Source organism: Heteronotia binoei, chromosome 17 (genome assembly GCF_032191835.1).
Source record: "Heteronotia binoei isolate CCM8104 ecotype False Entrance Well chromosome 17, APGP_CSIRO_Hbin_v1, whole genome shotgun sequence".
NCBI classification, from domain to species: domain Eukaryota; kingdom Metazoa; phylum Chordata; class Lepidosauria; order Squamata; family Gekkonidae; genus Heteronotia; species Heteronotia binoei.
This window is the reverse complement of record NC_083239.1, coordinates 8,676,088-8,702,829: the sequence shown is the minus strand read 5'-3', so window position 1 is coordinate 8,702,829 and position 26,742 is coordinate 8,676,088. Positions and strand designations below refer to the sequence as shown.

At 45.1% G+C, this 26,742-nt stretch overlaps 1 protein-coding gene across 1 annotated transcript in view; it reads right to left on the bottom strand.

The window, feature by feature from the left end:
- Positions 1-26,742, bottom strand: part of ARID1A (AT-rich interaction domain 1A) — a 104,416-nt gene that overhangs the window by 29,635 nt on the left and 48,039 nt on the right.

The window sequence follows — 26,742 nt, the reverse complement described above, 5'->3', positions numbered from 1 at the left end:
TATACAGATTTCCAAATGGTCCCATCTGCCATCAGCCTGCCAATCTGCAATGATTACACACTGACTTTTACAATGTCAACATGACACCCCATGAATTTAAACATTCTATTAGATTCTGCCCACCCCTAGTTCTTTTAATAAGTTCTTCCTTGCATGTCCTTCTGTTATATAGAACCAGTAGTGCTCTTTAAGATAAAAAAAACATGCTTCTAATCTCTTGATCCTGCAGGAGGCATTCTGTAAAGCAAGCCATGGCAACTCCAGTTTGTTTTTTAATACTATACAGTGTCCCTGTTGTGATGGGCTAACCAGAACGACATGCAATGTTCTACATGATGATGATATTGGATTTATATCCCACCCTCCACTCCGAAGAGTCTCAGAGCGGCTCACAATCTCCTTTCCCTTCCTCCCCCACAACAGACACCCTGTGAGGTGGGTGGGGCTGGAGAGGGCTCTCACCAGCAGCTGCCCTTTCAAGGACAACCTCTACCAGGGCTGTGGCTGACCCAAGGCCATGCTAGCAGGTACAAGTGGAGGAGTGGGGAATCAAACCCGGTTCTCCCAGATAAGAGTCCGCACATTTAACCACTACACCAAACTGGCTCTCTATGCTTACATATGCTCTAAGATTCAGTCCATCCTTTCAAAAATATCACTGCAGCCCACTGCATATGCTCAAATGCATTTCCACCCAAGCTCCCTTCCTAGAACACTGTAGCACAGAGGAAAAGTTCACAAAACAGCATGGGAGCTAGAGAAAGCTCCTGATACATCCCACAACACCATTATCCATAATCTGTCAATATATCCTGTTTTGCTGATGCTTTAGGAGACACAGGCTAGTCAACTTGAAGAACTCAGATGTTACAGGGGGAGTCGTGAACTCAAAGCAACACAGCATAAAAATGTTACCCATTAATTCTAAAGCACACACAAAAAAAATTCTTCACAATTGGTGAAAAGTAATGGGTCTACAAGATACCCAGCTTCAAGTTTTTAAGAGGGGGAGAATCATGACTGAAGGGAAAAAGTAAATATTTTGTCCAACATATATGCACATGATCGGAGGGGATCACGTCAGAACAAAGCACTACTCTGCTCTCCAACGCAACTCACTCAAGCGGTATGGGTCCAATACACATTTTCATTGCTGTTGAAAGCTGGCTGTATGCTGACCATTTCATGCAAATCTATGAATGTTAGTTTCCCCAAGGAAAATGCTTGCAATGAAAGAGGTGATTGTGCTTTTTTTAAAAAAAAAACCCAATAAACAGAATTTTTACAGGATCCTATGATCTTTCTGAGGAGCACATGTATGTTAGAAAACAATGTTCTCAGTCTAAACTAAATATAAACCCTCTTTCACTAAAAAGCTAGGCCTGAAGGCAATGTTCGACATAGCTCTCAACGCTCTATGTCACTGAAACCCAGAATATTAGCCTGAATGCATTTATTTTACAATTTTTGGTATTTCTTCACAGCCTCACGGAAATTCCTTTGTACACAAAAACCACATTTCTGCTCACCACTGTAAGAGATCTAACTCTTGCTGATTACATCCTTGCCTCCCCATTTACCGGACAGCTGGATTTGCCAAGGGAAATCTTTAAATGTTACTCTAGCACAAGCAATATGCTTTTTGAAAAGCAGACCGCATGGCACAGATAACCTTAAAGAGACTTAACATGGAGGCGGGCTTCCTATGGACAACTGCACTAATACCCCTGCAGCAAAGCCATGCAAACATCTGTGTTTGGGTCACTTAATTACCACAGTCGAAAGGGAGTTGCTCACAGAAAAGCAGTTTATACCACAACTAGTGTCCTCTGACACTGCAGGCTTATGACCTATCATGAGTGTCACTGAGCTAAATGGGGTTACCAGCACAAGAACACAGGAACCACGCAAGAGACTGCACAAGCACCACTAACTCGATTCATGCCCAAAGATTTGTCAGAGCACCTGAGTTCAACCTGTATGAAAAGTAAATAATATCTGTATGCTACACAGTTAATGGGACTAACCAATATTTGGAGACAGTGTATTTACCTGGTACTTTTCCTTTTTCAAAACTACAGGAAAAGATTTTTCAAGATTCAGCTCATCTGGAAGCGAATACTTATAGTGCATCACTTTAAGCTATGATGCTGTACAAAGAACATCCCAAAGCTTAGGTTACGGGGTTGCTCTGTGAGCCAAGGGGCCGCTTCCACTCACGAACAAGAACAGGTGATCTGAGTTATACAGACAATCAGAGTACTTACACATTAAGTAATCTCTTCCAACCTGGAGATCTACAGAGGACCTATTATGTCATGTTACAATACAAAATCTGCATGCCTAAAATACTACAGAGATGTCAGCATAGCTAGGAGGAGGAACAAGAAGAAACCAAAGACGACAAACCAGATTAGTAGAGGTCTACTGGGTGATGGTGGTTTCTGAAGGCACTAGGCCTTTAGCAAGTTAGTATTGAAGGCTGCATCCATAGGGCAGAGCTCTAGGAAACAGTACTTATGGAGGAACCAGGGAATTTCCAGCTTGTTCCACTCGCTTTTGAAAAGCAAAAGTAGTATTTCAGCACTTGCCACAAAAAGCACACTTCTCTGTCTTTGCTACAATGATCACAAACTGCCAGAGTACACCACAAAATATTCTCAAGTTGGCAACTAGTTCTACAAAAGCAAGGATTTTGCCTTAATGACAAGCATTATAGGCAGGATCAAATACTGTTTGGTGCCCGGAAAGAAGTTGGTGCTCCCACAATGGTTCCTCATTTTAAAATGCTGTTTTTGAATAAAACATGAAGAATTCCAAGTAAACTACAAGAAAAAAATATTTCTCTCCCTTCAATGAAATATCTGAAATATGGGTAGCTTCATTCTTGTTGACAGTAAGCAAGATCTCTGCTTGAAAATCCAGTTCAAGATCAAAATGCTGAACAGGAAAGCTTACTTTGCCTATACTTGTTTGGGGAGGAGAACAAAGACAGGTTGCTTACCTGTAACTGTTGATCTTCGAGTGGTCATCTGTGCAGTCACACACATGGGTCTTGCCTTCAGCAACGGATCCTAACCTTGGAGACCCCAAAAGCTCACTTAAGCATTATTTTTGGCACGCTTTCTGGCTCACCCTGGGGAGCAGGCACCAACTGCGCATGCCTAGAGCGAGCGAAAGGCGCCCCTCCCACTCAGTTTCTTCCAGCCACTACTAACATCCATGCAGGAGAGAAACAAAGAGCCAGCAGAGGGGAAGGCTGGGTGGGCGTGTGTGACTGCACAGATGACCACTCGAAGATCAACAGTTACAGATAAACAACCTGTTTATCTTCATCGTGGTCTCTGTGCAGTCCCACACATGGGTGATTAACAAGCTAAACACAGGACGTGGGTGCTGGCAATTGGTAAGCAAACATAATAATTAGTTCACATATGGCCACTCACCATGCACTCACCTGGAGGAGGATTAGTGAAAGATTGAGCGAAGGACTGCCTGGCCGAAGGAGGCATCACGTCTAGCACGAACTTCCAGGGCATAATGAGCGATGAACGTGGATGGAGAGGACCAGGTTGCAGCGGCACAAATGTCCTCCAAGGATACTCCGCGCAGAAATGCCGAAGAAGTCGAGACGGCTCTAGTAGAATGAGCTCTGAGTCCAATGGGTAATGGTTGCTTAGCAGTTTCAGAACACAACTGAATTGCACTAGACACCCATTTGGAAAGTTTTTGGGTGGATATCTTGGAGCCTTTATGGGGCTTGCCATAGGCTACAATTTAGTGTCCTTTTGGAAAGGTTGTGTACGTGCAAGATAGAAGGATAAGGCTCTCTTCATGTTGAGAGTATGCAGTATCCTTTGACCTGAGTCCTTGGGTTCTGGGAAGAAAGCTGGTAAGAAGGTAGCACTTGAAAGGTGGAAAGGGGAGATGACCTTTGGGAGAAAGGTAGGGTCCATCTGAAGAACCACCTTGGAACTATGAAAGACGGTATAAGGTGAATCAGAGCAGATGGCGCACAGATCACTTGCTCGTTTACCTGACGTAATGGCAACCAATACGGCAGTCTTCCAGGAAAGTAAATGTAAGTCAACAGATGCTAAGGGCTCAAAAGGAGGTTTAACAAGCTGGGCTAGGACCAGAGATAAACTCCAGGCAGTAACGATGGGTTTAACTGGGGGATGCAGACGTAGAAGTCCCTTGAGGAAAGCTTTAGATAAACAGTGGGGAAAAACTGTCTGACCATCAACAAGAACATAAAACGGTGAGATGGCAGACAAATGAACCTTTAGTGAAGAGTAACGAAGTCCTGAAACCTGCAGGAACAATAGGTACTGTAGAATAAAGGAGATGGAACGATGTCCGGATTAATGTCATGAGATTGTACATATGCAGAGAAGCGCTTCCATTTGAGAAGGTAAGAACGTCTAGTGGAAGGTTTCCTAGCGTTGAGGATAACATGTTGCACTTCTGGGGGCAGTGTTATGGCCAGATCCTCCACGCTGTGAGGCACAGAATCTGAGGATTGTGGTGCCAGACTTGACCTTGATATTGATTGAGGAGGTCGGGTACCATCGGGAGGTGGTGATAGGAGTGGCTGGATAGCTGAAGAAGCCTCGTGAACCACAGTTGTCTCGGCCACCACAGAGTGATGAGAATGCAGTCTGTCTGATCTCGGACAATCTTGAGGATCGAGCGTGTGATGAGTGGAAATGGAGGGAACAGGTAATGGAAACCTCCTGTCCAAACATGGAGAAATGCGTCGTTGCTCCCCTCACATAGAAGTGACAGCATTTGGTGTTGAGTCGTGTGGCAAAGAACGGAAGATGCGGTGAAGATGTGCAGGACTGAGTGACCAGGATTGAGTGTGGCAAAGAACGGAAGATGTGGTGAAGATGTTCAGGATTTGTGGTCGTCCGGTCGATACCGGCTGAGAGAGTCTGCTAGAGTATTCTCCACTCCGGGTAGATGGATTGCAGTGAGGTAAATGTTGTGCTTGATGCACCATTTCCATAGGGCAATGGAGAGATGGCAAAATTGAAGAGATCTCGTTCCCCCCGTCTGTTTATGTTGAAGACGGTTGCCATGTTGGCTGGTGTGATTTGAATATGACGACACGTTAGAGAAGGAAGGATTGAGGGGACCTGTGGACCGCTATTAGTTCCAAGCAGCTGATGCAGAATTTTCTCTCTGCAGAAGACCACAGACCCCTGACAGTCTTGTCCTCTAAGTGGGCTCCCCAACCTCACTTCGAGGCTTCCGTGGTGACATTTGCAGTAGGGGAAGGCAGGATGAAGGGCATCCCGTGAAGCAAGTTGGGCTGAAGGGTCCACCAGTGGAGAGAGAGGACCACCTCCTTGGGTGCAGTGAGAATCGTGGTTTAGGGCTGCCTGTGAGGATGGAAGGTGCAGACAAACCAAAGTTTCAGAGGCCTCATTCGAAGCCTGGCGAATTTGATGACGGATATAGTTGCTGCCCTGTATCCCAGAAGACGTTGAAACACAGCAGGCTGAGTAGGAGATTGAACAATAGCAGTGGCAGTCGCTATGAGTTGCAGACTGCGTGGAAGAGGAAGGAAAACCATATGAAGGTGCGTGCAGAAGCGGACACCTATGAACTGTAAGTCCTGGGTAGGGGTGAGTTGTGACTTAGCAAGGTTCACACACAGACCTAAGGATGCTAGAAGTGATAGCGTGACTTGAATGTCCCATTCGAGCTGTTGAGGTGACTGAGCAGTCAGGAGCCAGTCGTCCAGGTACGGGAAAATGGTGATATCTCGAAGACGCAGAGCTGCAGCCACCACTGCCATACACTTTGTGAAAATGCAAGGGGCTGTGGACAGTCCGAATGGGAGGGCCCAATATTGGAAGTAGTGGTGAATCTCAGGTATTTCTAGTGTTGAGGCCTTATCGATATGTGGAAGTAGGCATCCTGAAGGTCAAGGGATGCCATCCAGGTGTCCTGCAGGATTAACAGCAGGACTGACTGAACGGAGATCATTCTGAATTTTTTGTAAATTATCTGATCATTGAGTTTCCTGAGATCTAGAATTAGACGTCTGCCTCCGTCTCGTTTTGGGACTAGGAAGTATCTGGAGTAGAACCCGGTCTTCCGGAGGTGGAGAGGAATGGGTTCTACAGCCCCTTTGCGAAGGAGATCTAGGATTTCTTTGTGAAGAAATAGGGACGGCGGAGTTAAAATAAAACGGTGATGGCAAGGGGGTGAAATGAACTCTATGGAGTAGCCTATACAAATTATAGTAAGTACCCAGGTGTCTGCGGTGATCTTTTGCCAAGTCTTGAGGAACGGGGAAAGTCTTGTGTGGTCTGGAGTTAGCAGGAGGGGAAAGTCAAAGAGACTGCTTAGAGGGTGGCGTAGTCTTCTTGCTTGGCTGCGGGCGTGACTTTTGCTGGTAGGACTGGTAGGGTTGCTTGGCTTGGGGTCCCTTCTGACGCCAGTATTCTGACTGCTTAGGGGAACATTGGCGTTTCAGATAAGACTGTTTCCAGGTCGGGAACGGTTGAAAGTTTGGGACTGCTGTTGTTGGTTGACACGTAGGCGTTTAGCGTGCTTACGGCCATCGTCTACAGATGTAAGGACCTTGTCTGTGGATGCGTGGAACAACCCTTGACCATCAAACGGTAAATCCTCAATCTTCTGTTTGATGTCAGACTGGAGATTGGTTGAGTGAAGCAATGCATGGTGCCGAAGCGCTACTGATGACACAAAGACCCTGGAGGAGGACACTGCATGCCGAACGGTATTGATCTGTTGTTTACTGACTCTGGAGTTCTGAAACCAATTGATGAGCCAGCTTTTAAGAAGCGTCTGGTAAAGTTGGAATTAGGGGCGTAAACTGGTTGGCAAAGTTGAAAACATAAACCGAAAGGTAAGCCAAATAATTGTTAATCTTCGAGTTGGTGGTAGCCAGGCCATAGACCTTTCGTGCTAGAGTATTGAGTTTATGCCCTTCCCGGTCTGGTGGAGCAGGGTGTTGAGAGGATTTTGCCTTTGAAGCCGAGTGCACAATTATAGAATTGGGAGCAGGGTGAGAGGAGAGAAACTTCGAATCCGGGGCACGGACTCTATAAAGAGAGTCAAACCTCCTAGGAGTAGGCGAGATGGAGGCCGGCTTGTCCTTAAGTCCCTCAAGACTTAAGTCCCTCAAGATGTACAGGGAGCATTGGCAGTAAAGATCCAGCAGGCAGGTCAGATTGTACTAAGTCATGCACAACATCAGTGACTGCCGGGGTGTCACAGGGTAAGGTGACATTGAGAGCTTCCGCCATGGCGGAAATTAGAGCCATCAGATGGAGAAAGGCGGTCAGGGCGAGGCGTGTCGGAGCCGGGGGAGGCTGGAGAATTAGGATGGTCGGAGCCGGAGGACACAGAACTCACCGATTCTGAGTCGGAGTCATCTGGAGGGAGCAGAGGCTGATTCGGAGTCAAGGAAGACGGCCATTTGTTGGGATCTGTCCATGGAGCTAAAGGAGCCGAGAGCATGGTTACTACTGGTGAGCGAGGGGCTCGGTTCGGAGCCGAGGAAGTTGCGATTGGTGAACGAGGAGCTCCGATCGGAGACTTTGGAGCCGGAGCCGAGGTGGAGGTCGAGGCCAAGGCTTGAAGTCGAGGAACATATGTAGGTGAAGTATGTCCACTCCTAGAGTACCTGTACTCAGCGTAATCACGGTACTGAGAGCGCTGAATTGCTGGAAGTGGGCATAGCTTGGAGAGACGTTTCTAGGAGAAAGCTCTGAAGCCTGGCAGCCCTGTTTTTTTGCGCCTGTTTGCCGAAACTGGTGCAGTAGGTGCAAGAGTCGACCCTGTGGGCTTCCCCAAGGCAGAAAAGACAGTGGGAATGACCGTCAGTGGATGGGATTTTAGCTCCGCATCTGCGGCACTTTTTGAAAGTAGTTTTTCCTTCCATACACTCCGGACAGGGGAGGGGGGGAAGGGGAAGGGAAAGGGAAAGGGAAAGGCAAGGCCAGAATAAGTCTCTCTTTTTTTCTTTAAACAGATAGGGACGAAAATAGTAGGGAAGGAAAGAGAAGAATACGATACCACAGGAAAACGAAGAGAAGTACGAGCTAAGGAGAGGAACGCAACGAGGTAGGTGTTGTCTGAGTGGCGGTTAGGAAGAAACTGGGTGGGAGGGGGCACCTTCCGCTTGCTCCAGGCATGCACATTCGGTGCCTGCTCCCCAGGGCGAGCCGAAAAGCGTGCCAAAAATAACGCTCAAGCGAGCTTTTGGAGTCTCCGAGGTTAGGATCCATTGCCGAAGGCAAGACCCATGTGTGGGACTGCACAGAGACCATTATGAAGATCTTCTGAATACTGCAAGGCAGCAGAAGTCACTTCCACTCATTATAGACAAAAGGCAGCTTGCGTATTACTCTGCTGACATGAGAGCCTCTGGTCTCCCCATTCACATGAATGCCAAGATGTAGGATTAACTGCTGTGTAATTTGGCACTATATGGTTAGTACTGATTGCATCTTCACAGGAGAAGACATGGGAGGAGGAGCTTAAGAGACAACTCCATGGTGGATCCACAGCTGGCCTGAAAAATCTGGGTTGCTACTTTATGCAAATAACTGCTTATACATAACAGTATCCATATAGTTTAGGAACCTAACGCTGAACGGGCCTGGAATTACATGAGAAAACTGGTTCCAGAAGATTATTAGAAGTAGGAAACTATGGGCAATACATGATTTTTCCTGACACTTGGCATGTCTAATGAATACGATCCAAAATGTAGGTTCCAGAGACGTTTCTAGTAAAGGGAAAAAGTATTAAAATACCATTTCTTACAACTAATAGACAAAAGAAGGGAGGGTGAAAGAACAAAAGAAGGGAAGGTGAAAGAACAAAATGGGTCAGTGAAGCCTCTCTCATTTTAAGAGGTTTGGGTCATTTTTGCAAGCGGAAGGTACTTGTAATCAAAACCGTCGAGTCACTTGAGTTTTTAATGATGTATAAGCTACAGATGTCTTCTGGGCCACTCTGGAGGGCACAACCTGTTAAAGTGCATCACAAATAATAAAAAGTATCTTGTACTTGAAGTGCCTGCAGGATTCACGTTTAAGAACAAACTGCCAAAGAGTCAAGCTGGCAGGCCAGTTTAAGGGTCTCTCTCTTCATTTTCAAACAGAGGAAACCTGAACCTTACAACCTCAGCCAAACAAAACTCCCTCTTCCCTTCAAGCAGCCAATCCTCGCAAATGAAGACAGGAGGTGCAAATCAACAGCAGTGACTCCGACAGCATGAATGAAGCATCTTGGTTTGGAGAATTTCCTCACGTGTTTCCAATGTGTTTTTATGCGTTTTATTGCTCATCTGCCATGCAGATAAAAAAAAAAAATAGTTGGAGGGATTCCAAGTATTTCACACAGAAATCTCACACTCCAGGCTGGCTGCAACCCCAAAGCCTTCATTTCTTCACTTGAAATACTGCCCAGTGTTATTTTGGGATGTGACCTGATAGCGGAAGCCCACGGGGACTCTGAAGCTATAACTGTTCCAGCTGTGATTGGTTGCCCAATCCAGCCTGGTGCCAGCAGGAGTTTGTTCATGCTGCTGGTGAAGAGGGAATCGGCTGCTAACACCACCTTTTTACACTACAACAAAACCATGCCTGAAATCTAACAGCTCCCAAAAGGGAGGGGGGAGACAAGGCTGCCTCCAAGACAAAACTGGAATTCATAATGCAGCCAGAGGAAAAGGAAGCTGAAGGGTTTTGTGTTAAGAATGCATTACCAAAACCAAACACCAATCAACCCAACCTCACCCCAGCCTTTTAATAAAAGTTAACTGAAACCTTTTCTGACTCTAGCATTTCCTATTCTGAAATAAAAGGCATCGGATTCAGGGGAAAATTATTACATTAGTAACCAGCGTTCCCTTCAAGCTGAGTTAAATGAGCTAGCTCACAGATTTTTAGCCTCTAGCTCACGCATTTTTGTCTTAGCTCAGGAAAAACAGCCCCAGGGAACAATAATTTATGCAGTAGCTCACAACTTTAATACCAGTAGCTCACAAAGTAGAATTTTTGCTCACAAGACTCTGCAGCTTAGAGAGAACATTGTTAGTAACATATTTTAACATCATGGCCTAAACTGCTCTCGCATTAGACACAATGCACCCACATACAAAATGCTTTATTGTTGTGTCTGTGTGTTTGGCCTTCACAACAATAATTTCTTGTATTAGAGAGGAGAGAGCGCACACAGACTGACAGTCCAACAAGGTCAACTCCATATGGGTATCAAAACTTAGTGCTTTAAAGGCCAATTATTTTTCTCTTATTCATTAAGAAACTTGTTAACCACCATTCTCCACAAAAGTGTCAATTCAAGGTGGAGGCTCAGCCTACTCCAGAGCAGTCTCACCTTCCACAGTCCTAGTTTGCTTCTTCTGCTGTGGATAATAAGACTGCTCTGGAACAAACTGAGCCAAGCCAGGGAGTACTGGAAGTGCCCTTGGAGCCATAGCAATAATGACATGTCTTACTGAAGGCTCATTGGAATTGGGGGGGTGTCCCAACTGGTGCAGCCAGACGGAGCCCAGCCCATCTAGGGCAAACCAAGGCACAGAGGTGTGCTCCAGGTCTCAAGAGCATGCCTTGGATGCCCAGCTGCAATGCAGAAGATCCTGCTGTTCAAACCATAATGCCACGTGGCTCCCATAGCTCAGAGATACACTAGCGGCTAACCGTTTGCTGCAAGTTTGGGGAGCCTCGGCATCATCACTGCCTTTGACAACTGTGGAGCTCTGGACAGAGCAGAAATTGCTGGAGGCTGAACACAGCTCCTCACCTCAGAGCTGCAGAGCCCTGTTCCATACCTTTAGAAAGGCAAGCCTGGGAATAATCAACTGCATTTAGAGCCTGGACTGCCTGAACAGCAGTATGGCATAGGTTAAAATCTACCTGGCAGCTGTCTAGGCTGAAAGTCAGAAAGGCCTTTCTTGCAAAACCACATGTATAGACATTGCTCTTAGCTAAGGTGCAACTGCTCTCCTTCTCTCGTATTTTTCTGCATATATAATCTCCTGAAGCCTACCAATGGGTATTTCTGATCAACACAAGGGGCCATACTTCGCTACTGTATAAATGCAGTTTGGAAAAAAAGAATTATTCATGCAAGGCACTCCCGCACTTCTTCCCCAAACCAGACCACTGTATTTCTACAACTATCCTAGCTCTATTGCAAGATGATATACCGTATTTTTGGACCATAAGACGCACTCCCCCCCCCCCAAAAAAAGCGGGGAGGAAAGTGCGTGCGTCTTATGGTCCGAATACTAAAAGATGAGGGGGGGGCCTGCAGCCCCCGGGAGACAAGTGGCGAGATCTCTCCCTCCGCCCCCATCACCAACCCAGCACTTCGCAGGGAGCGATCTCGCCGCTTGTCTCCCAGCCAGGCGTGCTTCCCCCGCGCCTGCGTGCCTGGCTGGGAGACAAGTGGCGAGATCGCTCCCTGCGAAGTGCTGGGTTTGCAGTGGGGGCGGAGGGAGTCGCCGCTCGTCTCCCAGCCAGGCACCTGCGTCTTATGGTCCGGTGCGTCCTATGGACCAAAAAATACGGTACTTGTTATGAGTTCCAAACAAACACTCTGCAGTAAAGGAGAAGAACTAAGGACTATCATGTAGCCAACAGGTCATTTTGTGTGTTCTATTTTTATTTGCTTAACTGTTTTTCTATTGTGTACTTCAAAAGCTTGTTTTGATTGCTTCATTGCCCTGGAGACCCTAAAAGCTGGGTACAAAGGCAGCATAAAATGCTTTAAATAAAACAAAATAAATATTTCACAGCTACCAGTTACTCTTCTAAAGGTGTGGCTTCCTAGCAGTGAGGTAGTATGAAAATGTGAGCAAGGCCTTGCAATACTCTCAAATGGCTAAATTTCAAATCCGAAGTGCTTACAAAATCAGCATTTCTGCATGCAAAATTACTCCTAAATGCCTGAAATCTGAAACTGGGCATGAAAATACTAAATATTTAAATATCCATGCCTATATTAACTGAGACTAAATATTTAAATATCCATGCCTATATTAACTGAGGCAGTGGGAGGTGCCTCTCCATACCGAATTCCATCGTTTTGTACCCCAAATGGAAAATCGTAAAAATAAAGCTGCATGTTTCCCACAACTGTGCTAAGACAGACAACATTTTAGCGCTAGAGACCAACAATCTCTCTGGAAAGGAGCACAACCAGCGCTAAGAATTTTGTCATTCTCCAGTATTACTCAAAACTGTTTTAAGCTTCCACGGCTGCGGAGCAAATGGCATCGCCACTAAAAGGTAAGAAATGAGTCAAGACAGAAAGAGACAAATACATCCGAGTTCAGCACATGATTTTTCAAGCCCATATATTATTCCTCTATAAGTGATTCTCTTCCAAAAAAGGTGAATGATTTCCACCTAACAAGTTCAGCTTGACATCTGTGTTCATGGAGATATGCAAAGTTAGAAATTAACAGTGGCTCAGTCGATCAGCTCTGTCAGTGCAATCCTGAACGCAGCTATATCCTTTACTAGAATAACCCTGGTCAGGTCTGCACTCCAGTATTTTCCAGTATTCCCACCTCTGCTCTGAATATATGAGCAACACCAACCTGTATCTTTGCAATTCCCACCACAAAAGGCCTCATTTCCCACTATGCTCTGCATCTCTTTGCAAATGCTCTTTGAGTTTTACTGTTGTTTTTTGCCTGGGTTGGGGGTTAGACACGGTACTGAAAATCTCAACTTCTGAAGGGTGTCACTGCCAAGTTCACTCTACTAATGGTTCAACAAGAACCAACTAAAAACAGATCTGGTAACTTTTTAGATCCCGTCTTAAAAGTGCACACACAGCTCCTTTGGTAAGTTTAAAAAAGGCCCCTAGCATCTTTACACAGAGTTCACAGATGATGCTCTCTCCTCATAGCAGCTTCTCTGCCTGCTGTATAGATATGCATTCATCGCTTTCTTTCTAAATGTGTACAAATGACAGAAGGGTCTCAAGGAAAGCTTCTGAATCCAGGTCTCTCCTTCGACAGGAAACACTCTGCTTCTCCCTCTTTCCCAGTAGGAGTTTAAGGTTCTCCACAGTATACCTGTACTTCAGATGGAAACCGGAGGGCTTTCTTGCTGGAAAAGGAAGCAAAAGCTTCTTCTTCCAGCTATGGTTTAGGCAAAACTGGTAGAAACTGAAAGCTGTGTGTCTGCAGTGCAGGGAAGATGGGCTCTGGAGGAGGAGCCTGGTGTGTGTCACATGAGGAATTTCACTCTAATTGCAAGAAATAACCCATCTCAGCAAGTTAGTGTTGGGGGAAGGGAGAGAAAAGACCTCTCTCTTTTGCTGTTTTGGTGAAACTGAGTAGAGAAAAAGGGAAGAGCTGCTGGTTTTACCACACTCCTTCAACCAGAGACCTTGGGGGGGGGGGGAAGCAAGCACTGCTACTGCAGCAGCCATTGATTTTTCAACAGAGGTCGATACTCCACTCCCACAGAACTGCTCAGCAGGCACGTTAATCACATCCACTGCTTCTGCTCAGCGTCGTTCCACCTTCTCTTTCCCCATCCCCCTTTTCAGTTTCTTTTAAAGAAATACCGGGGGGGGGGGGGGGAGGGATGTATCCTCAAAGCACCAATGGTGAAAAGAAGGCAGTTGCGCCTTGCCTCGTTTCTTCCTTTTAAATGGGAATGCAAAAGACTTGGGGTGTAAGAAGCAAAGAGGGGGGAAAAAAGAACCATGATTCATGTTCTCATCACGATGTCGCTGAAGGAAAAAAGCCACACAAGGAAAGAGAGCTAGAATTCTCCACCTCCACTACCTCCTTGGGGAAAGCTGGATATGGATCTCTCCTGCAAGCAACCACCCTTCCAACGCTAGTTTCTAGTTAACCCTTTAAGGGAATCTACATTTTAAAAAGCTTAAATTGCAAAATATCAGTAACTGGAGAAACGCAAACAGAATGTGGAAATTCTAAGGACTTGGGTACCACTTAACCAAACTGGCCTCTAGCGACCTGCTAACAAAACCTCAAGCCCTGATATACTCCTCACCTTGCTGGGGGGGGGGGGCAGGGTGGACTGCTGCCCCCAACCACAAGGAGGAGGAAAGGAGGCCTGGCTCAATCTGGGCGGCTGCCCCCAAATTCTGGCACTACAGCTACCTCACCAAAGAAAACTGGGAAACGATGCATCTGTGAGAGACAGATGAAAAGCAAAAGGACTACCACTAGCCCCACTACACTAAGCACCAAATGTGGATATGATTAGGACTGCAAAAGGACATGGGGATCTAGTTGCCAACCTATGCCTGTAGTGCCCACCTCCTGTCGACCGTCAGCCAAAATATCCAGTTAGCCTTTCAATGAAGAAGGGACAGTAGAGGCACTCCCCACTGCCATGTGCGCATCACGCTCCCCTCTGTGCCACGGTTTCACATGCTGGGGTGTTCACCAGAACCTTTAGCCTTCCGTCAGTTTTAACATGTACATCTTAAAATGTTTCAATTCCATTTAGGAAACCACAGGAAGAACCACATTCTGGAGCGTCCAGTTCTTGTCTCCATTTTTTTTTTTTTTTGTGCTTCCGAACACACAAAGAAAGCAGCACGCTCTCTCCACTATACCTCAAAACATTCAACACCGCAGGCCACATTCTGGATCTCACGTGAGAGCGGTTTGTTATTGTCCCAATGTATTCTAAAAGTGAAGGAAACCGTGTTTTGAGTTGCGGGGAACTTCACAGGAATTCACAGCAAGCGGAAACGCACACAAGGGTACTCATGACTAAGGGAAATCCAGACTTACTTTACCTTCTAAGCATTTTTGCATACAGGAGAAAAACTTCTCCAGGATGCCTGGGTTTTAAGAGAGCCCAGGGGAAAGTTAAAAGAAAGAAAGAAAGCTATTAAATAAATAATCCTCCATCCAATCTGTATATTTTTCTGCTGCAATTTAAAAAAAAAAAATACAGATTCTCACTAGCCTGGTCAAAGCGCTGATCTTTTCAAAGCTGTCTGAACGAAGTAACAGGAAGCAAGCCTCTTTTCCTAATGGGACAAGTGTCTCCAGTTCTGCCAACCCATCTTCCTTTCATGAACTGCGAGATATACTTTGCCTATAACAGTTTAGATCACTGACAGCCTGCATCAGCTGTGTATTATGGTGAAAATTCTGACTGTGAACGGGTGGTGAATGTGTGGAAGCAGAACATGGCATGATCTTTGGGTACAAGAACCCACTACATACTTCTTTCCCAAGGCGATACTCCCCCACCCCTTTCAGCAATATGCAGCACACAATTCTAATCTTTAGAATCAAGGATCACTAAAAAAAAAAAAATGGGGGGGGGGCGCGAACACAAATAGTAATGCCTATTCCAATACCTCAGGTAAAACCAGCAACGGATTCAATGAATCTGCCCAGCTCAGCAGACGGTAGTACCTTCTAGAAACATAACATATAACAAGTATGCAGAAATTCCAATAAAGGTGAAGTTGAGTGAGCCCAAAGTTTCCACCATGCATTTGAGAAAGATATAGGGAGCACCAATCCCTCCTGTATTTGCCATACATGATACAGTCGCTGCACTTATGACCTCCTCTTTCAATATAGCTTATTACTAAGGGACCAGTTAATGGCCATCCACCTGAAGTCAAGAAGAAAGGTAGGTGTGGCTGATCTGGCAGCCCTGAGAGACTGGCCGACAGGTATGATGCTTCTCCTTGTGAAATGGTTTCAATTGGCGCCTGTTGCTCTTCCTGGTTGATGAAAGCTACTGGGTAGACGGTTGAACCAGTTTTACTGACCATTATTAGCAAAGCATTTCTGTACAAAGAAATATCATCCTCACTGAAACAGGAAGCTGCCCACCTCTTCATACAGAAAAATCTTCAGTGGATCTATCCAATGGAAACCGTTTTATACCTTTCTTTACTTCCAATAGCTGGGCAAAGGCAAGGCAGCTCCAAGGGTTCTCAGAAGAAATGCATTTTCTTGACGCAAAGTTCAGGGCCAGAACTCTGAATAGATGGTCTTACTAACTTCCAGAGGATGATCTTCATCTGAAGTGGGCAACCTGGTTCTGGAAATATCTGTTAGTGTACATCCCTCCAAGGCATTTGATACCACTGACGAATAGTTGGCTGAGGGAGGAATCTGAAGACACTGTTCCTTGGTAATTTCACTCCTGTTTATACAACCTTGCCACAAAGCAGTAATTGGCAATGGCTGAATCCTGTAGAATAATGTCCATTACAAACAACAACTACAAGGTTCTATCTTGTCCCCAATATTTCTTAGCATCAACCTTAATGGAAAATTCATTCCACGTTTTCCTTGCAACTTTGTCTGTGCTGCAATATGTTTCAATGGAGTGGAGATGAGTTTCACTTTTCAGCATTCCTATAGTCAGCTGAAGCTCATGCTTCCTGGAGTTGCGTCTTTGCAAATAAAGGGTTGGTGCTTTGAGTCAGCTTGTCTCTGCTTAATGGACCTGAGAAATGGTGCCTAGTGAGTACTGTAACATGGAAACCCACACCCAAAGGGGGATATTACACTGGAGAGCCACTGCCAATCTGAGTAGACCCCAGGGTGGAGGGAAAAGCTTGCAATGCCATTTCATTGTTTTCCCAGGCTCAGAGCATTTTATATTTTTAGTTCCTGCTGTGATCCTTGTGCTTCTTCTTGATGTTTTATTTTTAAAATAGTGTTGCCAAATCCCACTACTCCCCCCACCTTTCCATTTTAAACAAAATACTGCAAGAGTTTTAAGCATGTTTGTATTTTAAGTTAAAACATAATATCATTAATTGTATTTGTGTCCTTTATAAAGTTTATAAGAAGATGATATTGGATTTCTATCCCACCCTCCACTCCGAAGAGTCTCAGAGCGGCTCACAATCTCCTTTACCTTCCTCCCCCACAACAGACACCCTGTGAGGTGGGTGGGGCTGGAGAGGGCTCTCACAGCAGCTGCCCTTTCAAGGACAACCTCTGCCAGAGCTATGGCGGACCCAAGGCCATGCTAGCAGGTGCAAGTGGAGGAGTGAGGAATCAAACCCGGTTCTCCCAGATAAGAGTCCGCACACTTAACCATTACACCAAACTGGCTTATGCCTCTGCTAGCTCATATTACATTTTATGACACATGCCCAGCCCACCGCAAAGTCCCATTTGTGTCAGATCCAGCCCTCCTAATAAATGAATTCAAGACACCTGCACTAGGCTATCCTGAAGATAACTTGGAAGCTTCTACTAGAGCAGAATGCTAACAACTAAGTCACATAGCTAGGAATAAGTCATCAGATCAACTTGTGTTCAGGAGGGATGCATTGCTTTCCAAGCCCAACTTGGAGCAACAGCTCTTTTAAATACATAGGATTCGGGTCATTAAGGGTTTTTAAAGGGCCATCTTGTTCACTATATATCTCCCTCCTGATATCATCAGGAGAAGCCTTGTTTCATTCCTCACTTTTTACACTAGTCAGAACTGAGAAGGCAAGGTCATCTCGAGTATGTGGCCCCAAATATGTGGAACTCTCCTTTTCTATAGTTCCCTTTTGACAAATTAAAGCCTTTTTTTTTTACCAAACTGGCTGGGTTCATACAGGGTTTTTTTTTTTTGGGGGGGGGGGGTTACACTAATGTGCATTAGAGTTGCTAACCTTCAGGTATGACCCAGAGATCACCAGAATTTCAACTGATCTCCAGACAAGAGAGATCAATGCCCCTGGAGAAAATGGCAGATTTGGACGACCAACTCTATGACATAACATGACATCCCTCTCCTCCTCAAACTCCATCCTCCTGAGACTCCACCTCCAAGTCTCTAGGAATTTCCCAACCCAGAGTTGGTAACCTTTCTACAAATCCATTTAAGTAGGAGTTTTCTGTTAACAGGGTCTGGATTTCAAGTACTTTGTTGGAAACGTAACACGTTATATAAATAAATGACATTGGGGGGGGCGGGGGGGAGAATGCGCAGTTGCTATGGTAAATAGTTGGCATAAACTGATCTTTTTTTTTTTTAAGGGTTAACTGGTTGAAAGTTTCTTAGCACACCCTTTATGGCTTTATCCCACCCTCTAACTTTTGGTGTAATGGTTAAGTGCATGGACTGTAATCTGGGAGAACTGTATCTTCCTTTAGTAAAGATCAATCAAGGAAATTATCTATAGATCTTTGTAATCTTCTACAGAGATATGGCCACCATCACTGATGGAATATGTTCATATGACCAAAAAAGGAGGATATTTATAGAAATGGTAAAAGTAGCTTGAATGTGACCATTCTGCTTAGCTAAGATTTGAAGCCACGTGTTGAAAAAAATGGCTCTGTAGTGTAGAAAAAGTGGCTGGAAATAAGTAAATGACTTATTTGTAAAGGGTTTGGTTCAGCCGCTACTGACCCATAATAATTAGCTTGGCATGTCACCATATAGGTAAGCGGCTACCAGAGTTAAATAAAAACTGTCTTGGGCATACGGCTGCTGCTTCTGGACTAACTTGCCCCATTGAGATTAACAGCTTCCATGCAAGATTTTCGGATCTGTGGCTTTGGAGGATCTGGTCAGCCTTGTGGCTTCTGAATAGCAACATGAAGTGTTCAATGAACTACAGAATGCTGCAATGTGAGAAAAGGTGACCACAGTATATGCAGTCAAGCCATGCAAAGAGCCATAATACAAATAAAGGCATAGTCATTTTATCTGCCATTCTTGTGTTGTCTATTAGCAATTATTTGATTTACAACATAAAGCATAACTTAATACAAAAAGAATCAAACAAACAGCAGCACGTAGCTCTTTCATCTTTCTGTGATCCTCATTTCCAGAAGCCTGACTATAGAATGAATTTTGAAACCATATAAGCCTCGAGGGTACAGACGTTTAATTGTGAGGAAGCCACTCTATAGGCCCTGCACCTAATTGGTCCTTGCGTCCACACCAGCTGGTACCTGCTGCAATATCTGGGCTCACAGAAACCTCCTAGGGCTCCTTGACAGTTCTGCAAGGATAGAAACCATGACCTGTGGGGCCAATCTGGGGCCACAAAAATCACCTCCATCCCCTACATACATGCAGGGACATACAGAAGGCCCTAGGGTCATGGAGAGGTTAGAAAATCTGCTTATTCTGACCAAAGGAGATGGTATCTGGGGGGGAAATCTTGGTACTTGATGATTGGATGCTGAGGCAAACAGATCCACTTCTGGCATTCCAACCTACCTGCAGTTAGTAAGAAGATCTCCCATTCGATGAACCATTTGTTTTTGTCAATTGTCTCTCTTAGATGTATTCTGTTAAGATAAGGTTTTCCCCACCCAGAAAAGGGATGAATTGGGCCTCTACATGTAAGGGATGACCTGAACCCCCTTCCCCCACTTGAGTTGGGCCTTGACTGAAAAAGTGTCCATCCTGATGAGTACTGATCTATTTTGCAACTGCATTATTAGTTTCATCGTTACTGCATTATTCAATGTTACATATTTTTGTCACCTTTGCATATTCGCTATAACTTTTAACAGATAAGTAACAACAAAGTACAAAGGAAACGTTTATTATATATCTCACAACAAGAAAATAAAAGATGTTTCTGCTCAAAATCCACTTCCTTATAAATTTATATTCAAAATGTTATTATTGTTATTGTTGTTGTTATTATTAGAGATAGGGGTACAGAAAAGAAAAAAGGGGGGAATTATAAGTATTCTATTTATCTGATGAGGGCTTAGGGATTGAAGAAAAATCAAATTGTGTCCCAGGTTACTAAATAATCAGCTTCAAGTTCTGTTTAAAGTGTATCGTAAGAAACATTCATTACTAGTAACCTTCTCAAGGTTCCCTGGAAAAGATAAATTTGGCCACTGCTATTGACTTTTCCCTACAATGCACAGCTCTGGCAATGTAATGTGTTTTAGAGCACACTGTAATAATCATATAATATTACAGGAAGGCCCATGCAAAGCAAGAATGCCCCACAGAAAAGCTACTTAAAATCTGTTGCTGTGGGTGAAATTATGTGGCAAATGCAACGGAATAGTCAATGTGGAAATGGTTCAGTTTTTACTGACTCAGAAAACTGCACACGATACACTGCACACAAAGCCAGTTCACCAATTCCAAACCACTAGAGGAGCTGGGATAACACCACTCCCTAGCCTACAATCACTTCAGATAGATAAAAGACAAATGGCCAAGAAAAGAAGGAACTTAAGCTCTGACAGCACCCCCCCTCGGGACTAGGAGCCCACACTAGGGAAAAACCTTGAGTGGGAAAAGACTGACCCACACTTAGACCTCCAAGAACAAAGATTCATGGTAAGTAAAACAAAGCTTCCATTCTCCAGTGGTCAAGGGGTGGGTCAGTCTTCACTTCTGAGACATAGAAAAGCAGTGTGCCCAGGCAGGAAGAAAAAGAAGAAGAAGATGATATTGGATTTATATCCCGCCCTCCACTCCAAAGAGTCTCAGAGCGGCTCACAATCTCCTTTCCCTTCCTCCCCCACAACAGACACCCTGTGAGATGGGTGGGGCTGGAGAGGGCTCTCACAGCAGCTGCCCTTTCAAGGACCACCTCTGCCAGAGCTATGGCTGACCCAAGGCCATTCCAGCAGGTGCAAGTGGAGGAGTGGGGAATCAAACCCGGTTCTCCCAGATAAGAGTCCGCACACTTAACCACTACACCAAACTGGCTCTCCTAGGAACAATGGCTCCTAGTCCTGAAGGGTGTGCTATAGGATCCTTCTCCCGAAGCCCACTTCAGCTGACGCCACCTTGTCTATCCTGTAATGTCTAGTAACTAAATGAGTGCACCGACCTCCAAATAGCCACCTTCCATATGATCTCTAGAGAAGGAAAAGATCTACGTGCTGCTGATGTGGCCCCCCTCTTAAGGAGTGGGCCGTATTGCCAGTGGTGGTTCCAAACCTGTGGCCTTATAGGTCTGAATGATGCACCCTCTAACCCACCTACTTAAGGTGGACATACTTTCTTTCTGATGGAAGCCTTCCTGAAAGAGATAAACATGGTATCAGTCATGCAAAACTTCTGTTCTATCCAAACAGAAACTCATCGCCTTCCTTACATCTAAACAATGCCACCCCCTTTCCTTAGCGTGCTTTGGATTTGGGCAAAAAGATGGCAAAATTACCTCCTCCACTCTATGAAAAACAGAATTCACTTTAGCAATGAAAGTGGGGTCCAGCCACAGGCACTGCACTAGCATTGTGAAAACACTTAACTCTACCTATAGACACTGTGTCAGGTCCCTCTACCTATAGACACTGTGGAGGGACCTGACACCCTCCTGGCTGAGGAGATATCCACTGGGAAAATGGTTTTATGGGTAAACTCCTTAAGCAGACAAGATGCCATAGGCTAGAAAGGGAGGCCTCAAGAGGCTCTTAGTACTACATTTAGATTCCAGGTGGGAAAACAATGCACCTGTGGGGGATTTAATAATAAAGTTCCCCTAAGAAATCTCCTAACATGAGGATGGGACAAAAAAATATTTTCCTTTTTTGATGCCCCAATAGCTGAGATGGCTGTTACCTGCCATTTGAGGGTACTGGCACGAAGCCCCTTATGCAAAAACTCTTATCTGTTGCTAATAGTCAGTCTATCCCCCATTTCAGGCACCATTCCCTAAAAACCTGCCAGGTGTTATTATAGACCCTATCTGTAGATCCCTTTTTAGAAGCTAAGCATGGTATTAATCACCCCTTCTAAGTATTCCATCTCTATGAGCTGCATACACTCAACCTCCAGGCTGTTAAATCTAGAAACCACTGTTGAGGGTGGCTTATTGGGCCTTGTAGAAGACGATCCTCCCACAGAGGGAGATGCCACGGAGTCATGGAGGATAACCTCTTGAAACCATGACTGCCTTTGCCAATAAGGGGCAATCAGGACCACTTCTGCCCTTTGAGCTATGATCCTTTGTATCACCCTCAGAATCAGCTGAACTGGAGGGAAAGGATACAGCAGCTGACTTGGCCATTCACAGCTTAGTGCATCTACTCTGATGGCTTGGGGATACCCTTATTCTTGCCATAAAGTTTGGAATTTCAGTTTTGTTTCAAGGCAAATAGTTCCACTTCTTCCTTGCCAAATCTGCAACAGATCTGCTGAAAAACTCTCATTGTTCAGCAGTTAAGAGTTTTCCAACTCAACCAGTCTGCTAGAATGCTGTCTTGTCCTGCAACATGCACAGCCTTCAGTTATTTTAAATGACTCTGTCCAACACATTAGGACCTTTGCCTCTTTGTGGAGGGACCTGTGTCTGGTTTCTCCTTGCCAGTTCACAAAGACTTTGGCTGTCATGTTGCCTGTGTGTACAACGACATTATGTTCTGCAAGATGATCCTGGAATGCCAGCAAGCCTGATCTTATGACCCTGAGTTCCAGTAGGTTGATGCTGCTCAAAGCCTCTTCCATGGACCCAGTCTTCCCGGCACATGGGCCGCCCAACAAATGAGGCTTGCACCTGATCATCAAGGTTCTTTTTGGGTCCCTCAATGGCATCCCCTCCTGGAACCTAGATGGAGCAATTCACCACCAGCGCTCCTTTCATAGTAAGGTTGGAAGCTGAAGAAGCTTGAACTTCTTGTTGGAAATCAAATCCTGGTAGGGGAGCAAAAACCTCTGTAGTGGATGGGCATGGAATCAGGACCATTGCAGGCCATCCAGGCAAGACACCACCATCTCCAGGAGCCTTGCCAGGGATATCACCTTAACACTGGGACGTTGAAGGATCTCTAAGACAGCTGTTTGTAACTTTCCATGTCTTTTTGCTGAAAGAAAGACTTTGTCTTGAATATATCATTACTTCCCCAGGTGAAGAATTGACTGTGATGGGTATAAGTTACTCTTTTCCCAGTTAATGATAAAACCATACTCCTAAAGACATGCCACTTTCTGATCCACGCTCTCTATCCCTTGTGCAGTTATGGTGCTTTAATCAGAATATTGTCCAAATAGGGGAACATTGATATCCCTTGCGTCCTCAGGTGCGTGACCAGGGCTACCAAGACTTTGGTAAACACCCTCAGTGCTGTCTTGAGTCTAAAGGTAAGGGCATGATATTGAAAGTGTTGGCCATTGTAGGCAAAGCATAGAACCTGTGGTGAGTCTCTCTAATAGATATATGTAGATAGGCCTCTGATAGATCTATGGAGGCCAAGAAGTCTCCTCTCTGAATCAAAGCTATGATGTCATGGATCAGAGGGTCTCCATTCTGAACTTCTTTCTCTTGATGTGCCTTGTTCTCTTGATGTGCACTTGAGGTCCAGAATGGCCCTGACATCTCCATTTTTCTTGGGAACTAAAAACAAAACCAATGGCGATTGTATCTCCAGCACTAGTTCTATTGCCCCGATGTCCAGGATGTGTTGGATGGTCTTCTGGAGAAGAAAAGTGCTTCTTGCTAGAACGATTTTTCACAACTTGGAAGAAACTGACTGCTAGGAACCAGACTGAATTTCAAAGAATATCCATTCTTCACTGAATCTAGAACCCATTTGTCACTCACCATATGGTTTCAACTATGCTGCAGAAAGGTGAAGGCGACCCCCAACTTTTGGAGCACCTGAAGGCTCAGCATAGTCAGGCTGAAGAACCCTCCCTAGGGCCCTTGTTACTCTGACTTGCTGTGGGCTGGCGCTCTGTTGCTACCCTGTTGCTTTAGTTGCCATCTCCCCTTGAAAGGTGTAGAAGAGTTACGCCTGGCTGAGACGCTGGATGCCATGGCCCTTGCTGACAGCTGAATGGAATCGAGGGGTCTGCCACAAAGGCTGAAGCAAAGGTGATCTTCTTGAGTTCATCCTTCAGATCCTTGGGTAGGTGGCTGTCTGCTGATCAGATGCCGTAAGTGGCCCTGGCAAACAGGTAGCAGGGCTGTAGATGCTCTCAAGGCTGTTGAAGAAGCTTAGAAGTCCTTGCGTACAGCCTGTTCGATCCATCTGTCCACAAAGGTCCTTGGAGAGGCAGTCCACATTCATAGGAAACATAGAATTTGAATACAGGGTTGTTACCAGATCATCAACAAGTGGCAACCTGAATTTCTTGGCCGCTCCAGGTACCAAGGGAGTAAAAACTTAGAAATGACAGGACAGTTAGATTTCAGTCTGCCTAGAGCTTCCCATTCTGTATTAACTCCTGCTTAAAACACTTCCCCAAAAGTGAAACTGAAAACACTCCACACTCTGCAAAGCCAATTCCCACCAATTTAGATTGGCTTTGGTCTTCCTGGGATCCAGGAGGGAGCAGAGGGACTGTAGATGCAAGTCGAATGGCTTCTTCACACCAGCTGCAGACTCTGAAGCCACGCATGGTGCTGCGGTCTGACTGTTGCCATAACCTCAAGGCCTCCCTGGCCAAAGGAGGGATTCCTAGGCCTGAGGCTAGAAGCTCCATTGAGGTGCTGGTGTGGGGAATGCCATGGCAAGAGAGAAGGTCTCCAATGCCACCTCTGTAATCTGCCTCCTGGCATGTGACGTGATGGATCCCTTCCCTCTCTCTACCAGCCTGGGAGTTTTCTCTCCCCTGTTAAGTTGTCCCTGTTCTTCAGATCACTGTGCTCTAAGGAGTGCTGAAAGATGTGCCCCGCTTCCAAGGCAGGGCCAAATAACTGGGGAGCTCTGAGATGAGCTCCTCTCCTCTGGATCACAAAACGATGTTGACCCTGCCTAGGAGACGAGAAGCCAGGATCCCAAAAGTGGACTGACCCACTCCTTGATCACTGGAGAAACAAGCAAGATCATCTATTTAAATATTAAGGGTTGGTGCTCTCTTGATAGCAATATGAAGCAAATATGTAGGAACAACACTAGCAAATATGTAGGAATAACACAGCACTACCATTACGTGACTTGGCCGGACTGCCCCCGCACCCCGAAGATATTTAACGGTAGTTGCAATTTGTGCATTTGCAGTGGCTAAGAGATACTATCACAATCACTGAAATTAAACTTGCCCCTTCTTTTATTACTAAGGGTCTATATAAAATGGAACATTTCATACAAGTCATACAAGCATTGCTGAATAGTATCACCAGGCAAATTCTATTTAAATGTGAAACCAATAATGACTCCATACACACAAGCCCCACCCCATGGAATCTACCCCTCAATTGTGAGCTGTCTAGATAGAACAAATTGTAGTTAAGGACATAACAGTGTTTCTTTGGGGGGGGGGGGTTGCATGAGATGGACAGCAGTCTCATAATAAATATTTGTAATTTGAGAAAATTATAGCTGTGAGCAAACTGCAGAACTAAGATCAGTAGAGGGCAAAAATGCAAAGCCATTCAAGCAACCTCGGTGGATTATCCTGGTCAGAATACAAGATACTGCGCCTCCTGTAATCAGAGGCTAGATCCCAAGGACTGTAAATGATTTACTTTCCAGTTCAAAAACTACAAAAATAAATCCAGTATCTCATCTCAAAAATCAGATTTCACACACATCATGTACATATGATACTTTAACTAGTCTTTAGCTAATTGTGCTTAGGGGGCATCCAACAGAGGGTCATGAATTTGGTTTTAAGAGTGTTATTAAATTGAGATAAAACTTGGCTTTGACACAAGAGCTTAATACAACTTTTAAGATTTCAAGTTAACTTTAAAAAAATTCAGTGTTGGAAAATGAAAGATTTGTACTCAAACTGCTTTTTTACAGCATATTCCCTTCTCACTTTTCCCAGATCTGGCTATTCTTCCATTCTACAATCCATAGCCACAATGCACTGACTTGGCTTTTTATACAGGCTGAGCTACAATGCCATTTTGGCTCGTCCAATTCTGTGGTTACACAAGATTAAGAAACTACCACGTCTGGGAATCCAAGATCAGATTTGGGAATCCTCTGGCAATTTCCTCATTAAATACTGGCCTGCCTCGCTCACTGGAGCTGGGCTCAAGGCAGAACAAGAGACAAAAACAGCAGCACCATTTGGAGCACACATGCCTGTTGTCTAATCTGCTCCTTTCCAAGTCGCAGCTGTCTTCGTATTTCAGTTAATTTTCTAACCGAAATTGTTCCTAAGAAAACAAAAGCTCCCATCAGGGGAATCTGTAACGTACACAGGCAGGAAGCAGTGCTGAGCCACCAATGACTAGAATAGAAACAGGAAACAGGCCATAGAGAGATCTGCTGCAAACACAGCCTCCTGCAGTAAGCAGAAGGACAGCAAGCTGCATCAGTGGCTCAGAGCAGCATGATTTATAAGACAAACACCGATTGGCTGCCCCTTCGGAACAGAATTGAGCACACGGCATTCTCTGCTGCTCAGAACAGCCATGATGGAGACAACAGTGGGGGGTGGGGAATTTCCTCCTGAGCGCCAGGTTAGACTCACCCTGTTTCAGAACTAGGAGCTAGGGGAGTGCCACATGGTCAAATAGCAGGCAGTACCAAAAACGCAGATCATAGCTAGAAAACCACAGCACCAGAGCGACCCAGAAGACAGGCTAACGGTATTCAATTTGTCCCAACATAAAAGGCACTTCAAAAATTTCCAGACAGGATTTTAACTACAGAGAAACAGAAAGGGGGAAAGGGGAACAGCTACACGCATAGCAAAAATAAAATCTCCTGTCCTCTCCATACAAATGAGTGGAGTTATTCAACAGACAGGCTTTATAGGAGCCTTCCTGCCAGAACAATTTGGGAGGCACTGATCCTTCAAAAGCCATATGGATCTCTGGCACAGTCTGCTCTGACAATTTACAGCAGCGCCTAGA